The sequence below is a fragment of the Polyodon spathula genome, chromosome 11, assembly GCF_017654505.1.
Source record: "Polyodon spathula isolate WHYD16114869_AA chromosome 11, ASM1765450v1, whole genome shotgun sequence".
Taxonomy (NCBI): Eukaryota; Metazoa; Chordata; class Actinopteri; order Acipenseriformes; family Polyodontidae; genus Polyodon; species Polyodon spathula.
The window spans coordinates 5,647,356-5,660,011 of record NC_054544.1 but is presented as its reverse complement, the minus strand read 5'-3'; the positions used below and the strand labels follow the sequence as shown (position 1 = coordinate 5,660,011).

Sequence of the window (12,656 nt, the reverse complement as noted above, 5' to 3'; positions counted from 1 at the left end):
TAATCAAACCAGAGTCAGTTGACAAGACAAGGTCAAAATGTGATGTTGTTTGCATTAGAACAAAGACGCTTCTTAAGAATAATGAAAACTTCTTCCTGTGGACTGCCCATTATTTAAATAAGATTCATTTCACCTAAATCCCAGAGCTTTCATCTATTTCACCAGTGCTATCTCACGATACAGATCACATGGCTATCATATGCATGTCAAATATGTCATCTGTTACTTACAAGGCTTGTATAAACAGTCAGAGGAGATCAGGCCCCTAGTCAGTATTTAACAGCATTGTTTTAAATATTTGTACACCAGGTAAATAAAGGTGGTATAGTCTTGACAGAATCACAAAACAACAGTTAATAGTATCCATGTGATACAGCTGTTACTTATGATTATTATTGTTCATTTGGAAAGTGTCTTCGTAACCGAGTGTGGTCCGGTTAGTTTGAAAGCGTATATGAATCCCCTTCAGAGTAATCAAACCAGACAGAGAGCACTTCAGGATGTGTCAGCTCTAAACTGAGTTGAAAACAAACTGTATGTGAAAAGGCTCCCAAATTTCACTGAAAAGCTATTGTTTTCAGCTAGCCTTGTGCTTTTCTGTTGATGTCCTGGCTGTGTGGATTATTGGAGCATGTTGCTTATGAGTTAATGAATAAATCTAGGACATCTATCTACCTTTCTGTCACTTTCTTTCATGAATCAATTGCTTCATACAACCATGAAAGCAGTGGAGTCGAACGGATCCAATGTATCCTCATATGAAGCTGCTATAAATATTGCTTGAAATGTCTACTACACCATTCCTAGGCAGAGGAAAAAAACTGAGACAGGTTACTAAACCCATGGATTAGATTAATAGAATGTTTTTTTTCTAACACAGCATTAATATATATGGGTAATAATTTGCCTTTAATTGTTTCAATATATATACAAAAAAAGTAAAATAAGTATTATTGTGCGTGTTTAATTAAGACATAACAGTGTACAGTACATATTACTTGGCTATTCAATGATTCCTTGGTTCAACTGTTTGTACTTTATCTAGGTGTCTTAAGGTTTCGGTGCATGAAAATGTACATAAACTGCAGTTCAGCTGTATTTCCTTGACGATCTATGATAAAACATAACATTTCCTATTTAGTTACTAGGGAATTATTTGAATTTAAGTTACAACAGTACAAATCTATAGGATCGAAAGAGCCTCTGCAACCACTAGGTGTGCTGTAGCAGGTTATTAGCTGCCATTCATTCGCTTGAGATTAGAAAGACTTCCGTTTTAGCATCTCTCCCTAGCCCCCATGTTTAAGGTCACTTTGTCCCTGAGCAGAGATGCTTCTCTCTTAGTTATCAGAAGCTCAGCCATGGCAATCTTCCCTGAGGCCCTGCTAGTGACCAGCCAAGGGCAAGGACTTAGGATCAGGGCCTTTTCAATAAAAGGTCATGCCAGCCATATGAACACTTCAATTGCTCTGCTTAGCAAAGGCTTTCTTCACAATGGTCATTCTCACATTACAAACGATCTTACTGCAAGTCCTACCAACGGATATCACAGAGAACCTGAAACACGAGAAAAGAAAACATTGCCGTGCTTTTTTTTTTTTTTTTTTTACTGAACAAATCCATCAAGATGGAAATGAAGGAAAGCAAGTGCCTTTGGTATGAGGAGGCATTTGTTTTGTGTAAGATGCCTAACTACTTTATTGGATGAACATACAGCTCATTAAAAACGCATCTGCTGTAAATTTGAGCAAACCTTGTGTTGTTTCTAATTGTAACCCTGTAATTGTAGATCTTGCAGGATAGGATACCGTACTATAGAAAACACTTTAGACCTTGGCAAGTGTCCCATTTAATGATTAAAATCATCTTGAGTGAAGATTGCCTGATGATAATGCCTTATAATTAATACATAAAGTAAAATAAATCAATGGCTCTTACCTGTTCCAAAAGACCACATACAGTACAGTTCTTGTGACTTGTTTGGTTTTGATTTTATTCTTTCTCGTCTAGTCAGCATGCAACAGGAAAAAGGTGCCTCAAATGACAAAGTTAGCCCTGCCTCCTCCATCCTCAACCTTACCCAGCTCCACACTTGGATGGTCACACTTTGTGGATTTAACCACGGCTCATTGACCCTAAAACCCAGCCCCATGCCACAGACCAAAAGCTTAAACACTGGGACAACTACAGTGAAGCAGGCTGACTTGCAACTCTGTGTACAATTTATAATCGTGTTAACTATGAAGTTTAGTACTGTTGCCTGGGTAACTTAAGATAACTTTAAACTGATGGACAAAAGAACACAGTGTGGTTAATTTTAAAACTAAAACTGTATATGCCCCCGTTGCAATCAGAAAGCTGCTGCCTTTCAGCACCTGTGGTTTGGTGAAATATCTCTTTTCATTTGGCCCCCCACTGAGAAAGCCCTGAAGTTATTAGTTTCACCTGTACACAGCTCCCTGCACCATTGACTCGACTTTTATTAAAGTCCTCTAATCTGCATGTTTATGTGCAAGAGAGAGTGATGTGTCAACCACCTTCGTCTGCACTTCTGCGCCTCTTAGCAGCACTTACTGGTCCCCTGCAAAGCTTTAATGTTCCTACTTGGCACTACCACCCCTAACAGTGCTTACAGTGAAAGAAAATTACGTGTTTATTTTGGGTTGTCTGTGCCAAGGCTGCTTCCAAATCATTTGCACTTAAATGTAGCGTAGACTAAACTAATCAGCTGCCAAACATCCCCCGCTCCTGAAAATAAGTCTTTTGTTTTCTGGTTCCCGTTTCGGTGCTTTCCACAGATTCGCCAGCACTGTTACAATGGGTGTGATTGGCCAGTAATGCAGCGTGTAACACTGTCTGTACTTCGGGGGAACTCATTGTGAATAATGACAGCGAGGGGGTTGGGGGTTGGGGGAGGCTGCATTACATCCTGACAGTTTGCATGCATATATTGAGGTTCAATCTACTGTGCAGCACTTGTAAAAACATCCCAGAGTAGTACTAGTAACTTGGATATCTTCTGATCTAAGCTGTGTTTTTAAGTGGCCCTAGTGTATAACAGATAACAAATGCTGCACTGTTGCTTGGTCAATAATCTATAATAATTGATTATTAACCTCATGGTTATCATATCAAGTGGTCTCCACAAAAATCAATTATAGTACTCGATCGCCTCAATGCATCATTGCTCTGCTGCACAAGAATTGTCTCACGGGTGGACCACCAGTGTGTTTTTTTTTTCCCCATTTGAGGTTGATTTTAGTTTCATTTTCCTCCTGGACTGCAATGTAGTTTGAAACAGAAAGAAATACTGTCAGAGAAATTCTGTTGCATTGCCAAGCAGCATGTTTTTTTGCAAATGTCTATTTCTCTTTAGGGAAAGTATTGGGTTCGTGCTCATTTAATGTGATTTATGCTCATGTAATGTGTTTAAGATCAATACTGTGCATCACTGTTAAGGACAAAAGTTAGTTACCAAATCATTCTGCACTTCCAATTATTCTAATTGTTATAACAATATTATTAATAAAACAAAAGGCCATCAACATCAGACTGATAATCTGCTTTCTGAAATCCGTGCAAGTTGGTTTAGCACAATAAACACATTGGCCATTGTTGCAATCTGCATGCTATTGAAAGTGTTACCTTTGTCTTTGCCCACACATATTGCAGTCTGTTCTTTGCTAGTATAATTCTCACAAGTTCTGAACAAGCTCCATCTAATGATATCCCTGATGCTCATCGCTTAACTGTATCTACTGAGTGATACATCCTAGGATCCTGGTAATCGTAGACAAAGCCTGTAATGATCCTAAATCCAGTGGAAGTCAGTGGAGTAGTACAAAAATGGTATTCAATAGCACCAGCTTAGTTAAATCCCTCTGTGCGTCTCCTGTAACAACGTTGGGATACAGGTTTACTAAAGCTTATAAATAAGACCCTGTGCTCCGCTAATACTACCTTGTCAATACCAAAGCAAAGACACGTAAATGAATGTATATAAGCACCTAGGGAAAACACCTGGGGATTCTGTATCTTCTTCGTAAACAGAAAGAGCTCTTCAATAACACTGCCATGTCAGTGTCTGAGAACAATGGACTTGTTTTCAATGAGCCAGAGAGGAGGCACTCAGCAAGCGGGGAGACACTTGACTAGCACATCAGTAGCCTTGTTGACCTGTTACGCTTCTCAAAATCAAATGAGGTAAAATAAGGAATTAATATGGTGCTGTTTGTTTTAAACTAGTGTGTTTTTTCAATATCCTTCTGATTCCCACCCTCTGAAAACCTAAACAAGTAAAACTGACAATATTTACAGTAATTCTGTTTTTTATCTATAAATAAATAATACTGTTGCCTCTGTAACTTTATGATCCAGTGTAATTTGTGGAACACATGCCTGTCTCATTTTAAGAAACTATTAGTAAAGACTGGCTCAGTGCTTGCTAAGAGAGAGTCTCTAAATTGAGTTTTTACTACTGCTATAATATCAACAGGTGTATTTCAATTCAGAAAACAATGAGGAAATGATGGCTCAAGAGAAAAGCATTAGAAATTAGGCCAGCTTTTAACAGACCTTGTACACAACAATTTAAGATTCACAGTGCCCAGAGTACAGTACTTGGATTATTATTCTGAGATGTTTATTTCAACATTCTGGACTGTTGTATTATTTTATTTTTCTATCTGCTCAATTCACCTGGATACATTTTGTTTTTGCAAAAGTCCAGAAGCCAAGGTCAGATTAATTCAAGGTAAACAGAGGTAAATGGTAATGAAGTTAGATCCTGCCGACCAGTCAGACTGGAAGGGACCAGTTTGATTCTTCTGCATTGCACTGAAGGTGAATAGGAAGAACGTGTTCAGTAATAATGAAGGCTCTTTTTTACGTTGAATGCCCTTTGTTGAGTTAAGCAGAAGTCACTGTATGGCTCACAGAGGCCCGTCCTACATCAGGTATTAAACAATAAAGAATAATCAAAACGGAAATAAAAATAATAAAATTACTTTTACTTGAAGATGAAACAAGTGGAGCATTGTATGGGTGTGTACATCGCAATGCTGACGTTAGATACATTCATAAAAAAATAATATTGACCCACAAAACAACAACAAAACCTTAAACAAAGTCAGCACCCAGCCCTCTATTGTACAGCACACAATCTATATTTGTCTAGGGGACATAAAAAGGGAAAGTTAGAACATGCAGCCTTTGTGTTCACAGCTAACTACTTTCGATATCTAAATGTATAGCCAACATTGAAGGACGTTTTTAAGAAATACTATATATCTACATATAATTTAGACGGCTTTGTTACTGATTGCTAACCAGAAAAGACTATAATGAACCCTGCGAGACTGTCGAGGCTACCAGCCCCTTTAAGACATTGTTTAGCTAATTATACCGTGGCAAAGGGGGCCCCATTTGTCCTCCGCATGGGGTGCACAGAGGTAAGATTGGGCCTGTCTCTGTGTGTGTGTGTGTGTGTGTGTGTGTGTGTGTGTGTGTGTGTGTGTGTGTGTGTGTGTATACACACATGGATGAAGGCTATATTTGCATCCTGAGCCATTTGAAAAAAAATGCATAATACTGCATTAGTGACGTAAAAATTGTATATTCGTCTAGAAGATTATACTTGACCTTTACTCATATTTGACTCCTGTGCACCCCGACCACTTTCAAACAAAATGCCTTGTTTTAAATCACTGAACAAAAACCACAATTCATGCTTTTTAGACACTTTTAACAAATCTGTCTCTGTAAAGATTTACAATCATCCGTCCACCAACGACAGCAGCAACCAAGCGAATGAGACAAATAATCTTCAACCCTGACAAATCTCAGGGTTTCAACTTGAAAGTCAGAGGCCATTACCAATGAGGGTGATAAGTATACAGGTCACAGTTCTAGACATGTGCCTTTTACTGCAGCTGGTTTGTTCCATTGCACTTGAAAGAAATAATGTCAGTTTAAACTTTTTTAATGATTAAGACGGCGATTCAAGACCTGGGAGGTTTCTGCCAGACCGCACTGACCCAGCCTTCAGGGTCAGAAACATTTTCAATTTTGTCAGGCTAACTGTTTTTTTGTTCGTTTTTTTTTTCTTGGCAATTTTAAAGAGTGCATTTTAAATGCATAGATCAGTCAACTTCACTTTTGCATGAAGGAACTTTCATTACATTGGAATAAATTATAATTATAATAACCGTCATTATTTCCATTATTTGCATTATTATAGCTGTTATTATAATATGAAATATTATATTAAGTACTTTTTAAACTCTGAATTTTAGTCAAAACACATTTGGGAATTTCTATACATGCTGTTTAGTTTTTGCCAGGTTAAAATGTGCTGCAAAAGAACTATTGTGAGTAAGGAAAATCGGCTTTCACTCAGCCTTTGTAGCAACCACATTGTTTTCTTGTACCACAAAATTCACAGAAATATATGACCTTTTAAATCCCAAGTGGAATCTAATTGATGAGGATTAATAATCACGCGGTCCAGTTTACAATGGTACTAAATTAGCTTTCGGGTCCAAAATGGGACCAAGTTGACTTAAGACATTACAGCCAAATCACCAACCCTTCCTGTAAAATCAAAATCTGTGCATTATCATGTAATAATCTACAATACGTGCATTGAAAAACAAAATGATCTATTACTCTAATACTGTTCAACAAAATAAAGAACGGGAGATGGGCTTATCCCAGTTACACCCCTAAATTAGAACCATCCTTGATCTAAATTCATCACAGTCTCTTGACCAGGTTGGCATCTGATTGGTTAGCCATGTTTAGTAATCATTAAGTTTTGCAAAAATAAATTTCCCAGTTCTTTGTACTGTGCCTCCATGTATAGCTCTCCTGACAGCAGAAAGCAAACTGCTGGAAACAATGAAAAGCAATAATTCTGTCAGTAAAACCTAGTGTGCACTGCTACACATTGTTATTTAGGCACCTATCCCGCTGTGTGGGACCTGCAGGTACAGTACATGCAGGCAAACACTTCAAATGAACTTGTAAATTAAATCTGGAGATCACAGAGCTCTAAATACTGGAGTGTATTCGCAAAAGAACAGCAGCTTTTTGCATTCCACTGGGATACTATAGGATCCACTTTGCTCGTTCAAAATGAGGAGGTGGATGCTTGAAGAAACGTGCACTATAGGGTCTTTTTTTTTTTTTTTTTTATTAACATGCTGCCTTCCAATAAATTATATAGAGTTGTATGAAATAAAATTTAAAAAATTGGAGAACTCATTCATAAATGCGTGCTTTATTTATTTATTTGGTTGAGAATTAGCATGGCCTATTGAATATAAAAACATTCGACTCATCTGAAGGTGACTGTTAATACTATAAATAAAAATGACCTTTTGGACCGTGTGTAAAGTGTATTTAAATACAACACATGTCTCAACAGGATTGGGGGTAAATATTTAACCTTGTCATTTTTCTCTTTAAATACAAGCTGGGTGTAGAGGATGTGCTGTACTCACTACTCTAGGGGCTGGCTGGCTAAGCGGAATATGTATATACAGGTAGGGTTCATGCCATGATGGCTCTATTCATTTACTGGACATGGATGAGTTGACTTTGGGAAGTCAGGTTTCATGTACACTGCCAACAAAGTTAAGGTCCCTATAATAAAAGAGAACTGGCATTTTACAGAGAGTATCCTTGTTCTTTTTACTTTAACCTCTGCACTCAAATCAATATGCAGTTCCCCCACACTAGAATTACAGGTCTATAAACTAAGAGTTGCTCTATCCTAGCCTGGAGGACTAATGAAAACCTGCAGTCTACCATCTATTTTATTATTATTATTATTATTATTATTATTATTATTATTGCAATTAAGCCAAATTTAACGACACTTGGCTTTTATATTTTGAAACTTTGATTACAATAAATATTTTTTTTTAAAAATCATAAATAAAATACTTTTTTCAGTTCAGTCTGTTTTTCAAATGTGGAACAAAAACCAACCAACACATTCCAGGGCAGTATTTTAAAATCTGTAGTCTAATTAAGCAATAAAGAGCCCACTATAGCAGTACATTATCGTTGATAGTTCAGCAGCTACAGTGCTTACGGTTCTGTATTGCAGCTAATGAGAAAAGGTTTACCGGTAAAAGTATTAATTCTGCAAGTCAGAATGGAAAGTTTCAGTTCTGCTTTAAAGAATTTTAACATGGCTGTACTCATAGGAGGAATTTAATGGGGTTTTTTTGTTTGTTTGTTTTGAGTTTTTTAAATGAGCCTTTTATTGTTTGAAGATGCCTGAAAAAACAAATGTACAGTAGCACAATCTCATATCCTTCCAGGAAATGTTTTCATGGATGTAGCTCCATGAGGGATATCAGGGTTAAAAAGCTTGCAGATGCATGAAGTAAAATATGATAGACATTTAGTACAGCAATGCCTCATTGAAACTAAGAAGATGTAATTCTCAATCCTGGCTAGGCAGCTGAACATGATGCTTCTGGTAAATAAAGTCAATACATTCAGTGAATGCTTATAAGCTTAGTGAAAGCATTTTATATTAAAGCAACGTATGTCTTGATTGTTTTATTACTATAGTTTGTTTTTTGCTTTGTGTACACAGACAAGCTTCAAAGACATGAATCTGTATTATAGATAATTAAGGCATTATGCAATTAGCTCACTATGCAGTAATAGTAATGGTGTTAGAACCATAACAACGGGAAAACTTTCTCGGCTTAATGACAAGTTGTTAGAACATGCAATGGTGTACTGCAGCTGTAATTACTAATTTACTACATGTGTAATTACAATGTAATACCACCTACACTGAAGCATGTCAAGAATTACTTAATTCCACTTGCGAAAAGATGTTTATGTAAACCCATATAAGCCAGGATATCTCAAACAGTTGTGTAAACTCTTAATACTCTACTCAAGAGGCATAGCCAGCTTCAATTGCAAATGGTGCCTCTATATTTTAACCTAAATCTTTGCTGTTTCATTTAAAGGCAATAAAAAAGAACTTCAGTTAAAACACGTGGCATTGAAATGATGACGTTTCTCTGAGTGCTTCTAAATTCAGCACTCTAGTGATTGTTTAATAGTTGTGGAAGCTCTTTAACTCGTTGGCAGCATAACCTGGGTTTCTCTCAGTGCCTTGATAAAGAAACATTGTCTTAATTTTTTATTCATGATTATGCACGGTAGGAAGGTAAATCACTCTTCAAACTAAACTGTTCTTGTTGGCTACATAAATGCTTCTTTAAAGTAGTCAACCCCCTCAATAGTGATTAATTAGAGTTCTACACAAAGTGTTGAAATGCCTGGGTAGCTTAAAAGAGACTTGATTTGTGACTGCAGAATTAAAGTATGCCTTTAATCACAGAGTAGATGACTGGCTAGAGCAATATATGCCTACAACTATTCTAGCATGTCTTTTACTGTCCAATAAAGGCTTTCACAGTATTGCTTAATCGTCTTCACTGTCATCTTTACAGCTTTCTGTTAATCGATCCAGGATTAGGCAATGCTAGGCGCATAGAATATCTCTTTATTGTTTAGATGGAAATTATTTATACAACACAGACTTCTATGAATGCTTAGTTCAGATTGTGCTGAATTTCAATTTCCCAGTAACATTAAAGACCAAACATGAAAATAAAGTTCAGGAAACAGCTGAATCCCTGGCTCAGAAACATTATGGGTTAACTTTGAGTAGAGCCTAAGTAATACATCATGTCAGTAAGTGCCCGGCTGAATGAATAAGAACTTGTGTGTGAATTGTAAATTATAATTGGAGGATTACATCATTGAAATTCAACAGAAAATACTGATTAACAAGTAACTACACATGAATTCCCATCACTTACTGTAAAGCTTGATTTTTTGTTGTTTTAGTAATAATGGTCTGTTAAAAGTATCATTTTATGTCTTCAGACAGCAATAAACTCAATCATAAATGCTTGGTAACGATTGCTGCTGAAACAGGATGTCACCTCTTTGCTCAGCATGATGAATCATGGTTTATGATAAGTAAGGAGGGACTCATTGTTTCCGTTTCTCTTTCAAGGTAAACGAAATTAGACGTAGCGGTATGATTAAAAAACTTCCAAGCGACACCGCTTGTTCAATCAGGTGGACTTTAGAATCATTCAACAATGCTCAGAACAGCAATGATTTCAACTGTACCTTAATATAACTCCTGTATCCAGAGAAACTATCCATGATATGTTTTCCTGCATAGTCTACTTTATTCAAAATTTCTGAAAGCCATAAACAGTCATTTAGTGACTAAAATAAACCCAGCCAAGGTGTCTAATTAAGTTGTATGCCATAATTTCTACTTACGTGGCAGGCAGACATATCGAGTGACGTTACAATCACCTTGATGTGTTTAAAGTAAGTCTGTGGCTTAGTAGTAATTGAGCAGCATGTATTTGGATTAATTAATATAATTTATATTATATATGCTACCATTAGGTGACATTGTCCACAAACATAGAGTGAATTTCCATTGCTATGCTGATGATACCCAGCTATATCTGTCCCTAAAGCCAGGAATTTCTTCTGCCTGGGTGTTATTAGTTACTTGCCTTGCAGACATCAAGTCTTGGATGTCACAGCATTTTCTAATGTTGAATTCAGATAAAACAGAGGTTATGCTAGTGGGATCACAGAACCAACCAAAAGGAAATGTGGGATTACATGAACTCAGCCCTTGCAGTCTCTCATCAAAACCAGAAATTAAGAGTTTGGGGGTCATCTTTGATCATGATCTATCATTTGAGACTCATATTAGGGAACTTACTAAAGTAACTTTTTACCATGTAAGAAATATTGTCAAACTTAGATCCATTATTTCTGTATCTGATGCCAAAAGACTAATGCATGCCTTTCATCTAGAATTGATTGTTGTAATGCACTTTTTTCTGGTGTCCCAAAATGTGTGGTATCCCGCTTGCAACTTGTTCAGAATACAGCCACTAGGATTCTGACTAAAACCTCTTCATCTAATCTGTTGGCTTTCAAACAAGGTCTTGCTGTAAACGCAGTCAGAATGGAAGGTCCTTACCACAAGGCTGCTGTCCAAAGACAGTCGCTTCCAGAGCTCTCTCTTCTCCTGCTGTCTGCTTCCAGCCATGGCACAAATGTATTGCTTCTCTCAATGACTCGCTACACCTCCAAGAGCCACTGAAAAAGAAAGTCAGTCCATTAACACTGAAGGTCTCTGCATGTTTCCCATTGTATAATCACGAGGGTGGAAATCCCTTTCAACCTCTGTTTAGAGTTCACTCGGTCAGTATTGCATGAGACATCATTTTACAAGCAAATGCTTTTCTTCTTCTCTCCTCTTGCTTTCCAGCAGTAAGCTTGGAAATGTGAAAGTGTCGTGTGTGAGATAGCTGAAGCAGCAATCATCCTAATGTCTATATGGTCTGCAGTTATCCCTTCCTGTGTTGTTCTAACCCTTTCCAAACAGATCTGGGAAATGGGCTTGGCTGGCCATTCAGGGGCCTCTGGAAAAAATAAACAGTTCACTTCAAGTATACTACTTCTATACAACCCTTGGAGCAATCAATGACTCTTCCAACAGCACGAGCACAGTATTTATTTACTAAATTTATTACAACTGTTAAGAAACACATGTGAAGGGCCTTACAACCTTTAACCTGAATGTGGAGATTACATTTTAGTGCTTTCTTCAAAGTCACTTGCGGTATATACTGTAGGTAAATAAGCACCTTGGCAAGCAATAGGAGTAAAACCACAATAACTGTGCTGCCTATGACATTATTACAGTTTATTATCCTGGATTTTGTCATATGAATGTACTTTTTTTTTATAAGCATACAATCATCAAAATATGTAAGATGTATACACAGTATAATCACTTCAGTAACTGCCAACATGTATCACAAAGAACATTGATCTAATACAAGAACGAGGTCATCGTTTATAAAACTAAAGTCAACCAATCAAAAGTTTTGGCTTGTGCCTTATTCTTGTGTTCCCTGTTCTTTAAAACACTGGCATGCTACATGGCTAAAAGGATATTAAATTCAGTTGTTTACTTGTAAGTTATATCATAAGACAACAATGCAAAAAGTGATAAAGGTGGTATTTTGATTTCCAGACTTTCAGTACGAATGACTCCCTTTTCAGCTTGATGATGTACACATTGCCCTACACTGTATCGTGCTTGCATGCTGCTGTACAAGAGTCACCGATGATTAAATTATTCCACTCAGATGCACAGGACTTTCTGAACTGTATGCATCATATTTAGATTAAAATTGTTCTTTTACTTGATCACATAGACAACATGTATATAAAAAGACTGCTTTTAACACCTGAATGCTCATTTTAGAAACAAGGGAGTCGTTATCATGTTTTCTACAACAAAACAGCACAATTATAAGCAATAGCAGCTTTGATTGCATGGACTTCAGCTGGTTTGACAAAGACTGTAAAACTGTAAAAGAGCTTAAAGGATTAAAAAGTATGTTGATGATTAGGTTGTGAAAACAAAATAGGGGGTGGAAGTAATTACAGGAACCATCACTGCAAATTGTTTGCAGTTCTGCTATTGTGTGGTGAGAAGAATAAACTGGTTCTTGGACTAAGTACCATTGTGCTGCTCAGAGGAGATTAATACAGGGCTTTTA

At 36.9% G+C, this 12,656-nt stretch overlaps 1 long non-coding RNA gene across 1 annotated transcript in view; it reads right to left on the bottom strand.

Annotated features, from left to right (window-relative positions):
• The window catches only part of LOC121323049, a 62,327-nt gene that overhangs the window by 33,766 nt on the left and 15,905 nt on the right, over positions 1–12,656 (bottom strand). The window contains exon 2 of the long non-coding RNA XR_005951113.1: positions 11,063–11,181. This is a non-coding gene — a long non-coding RNA (uncharacterized LOC121323049). The remainder of the gene's footprint in view (positions 1–11,062; positions 11,182–12,656) is intronic.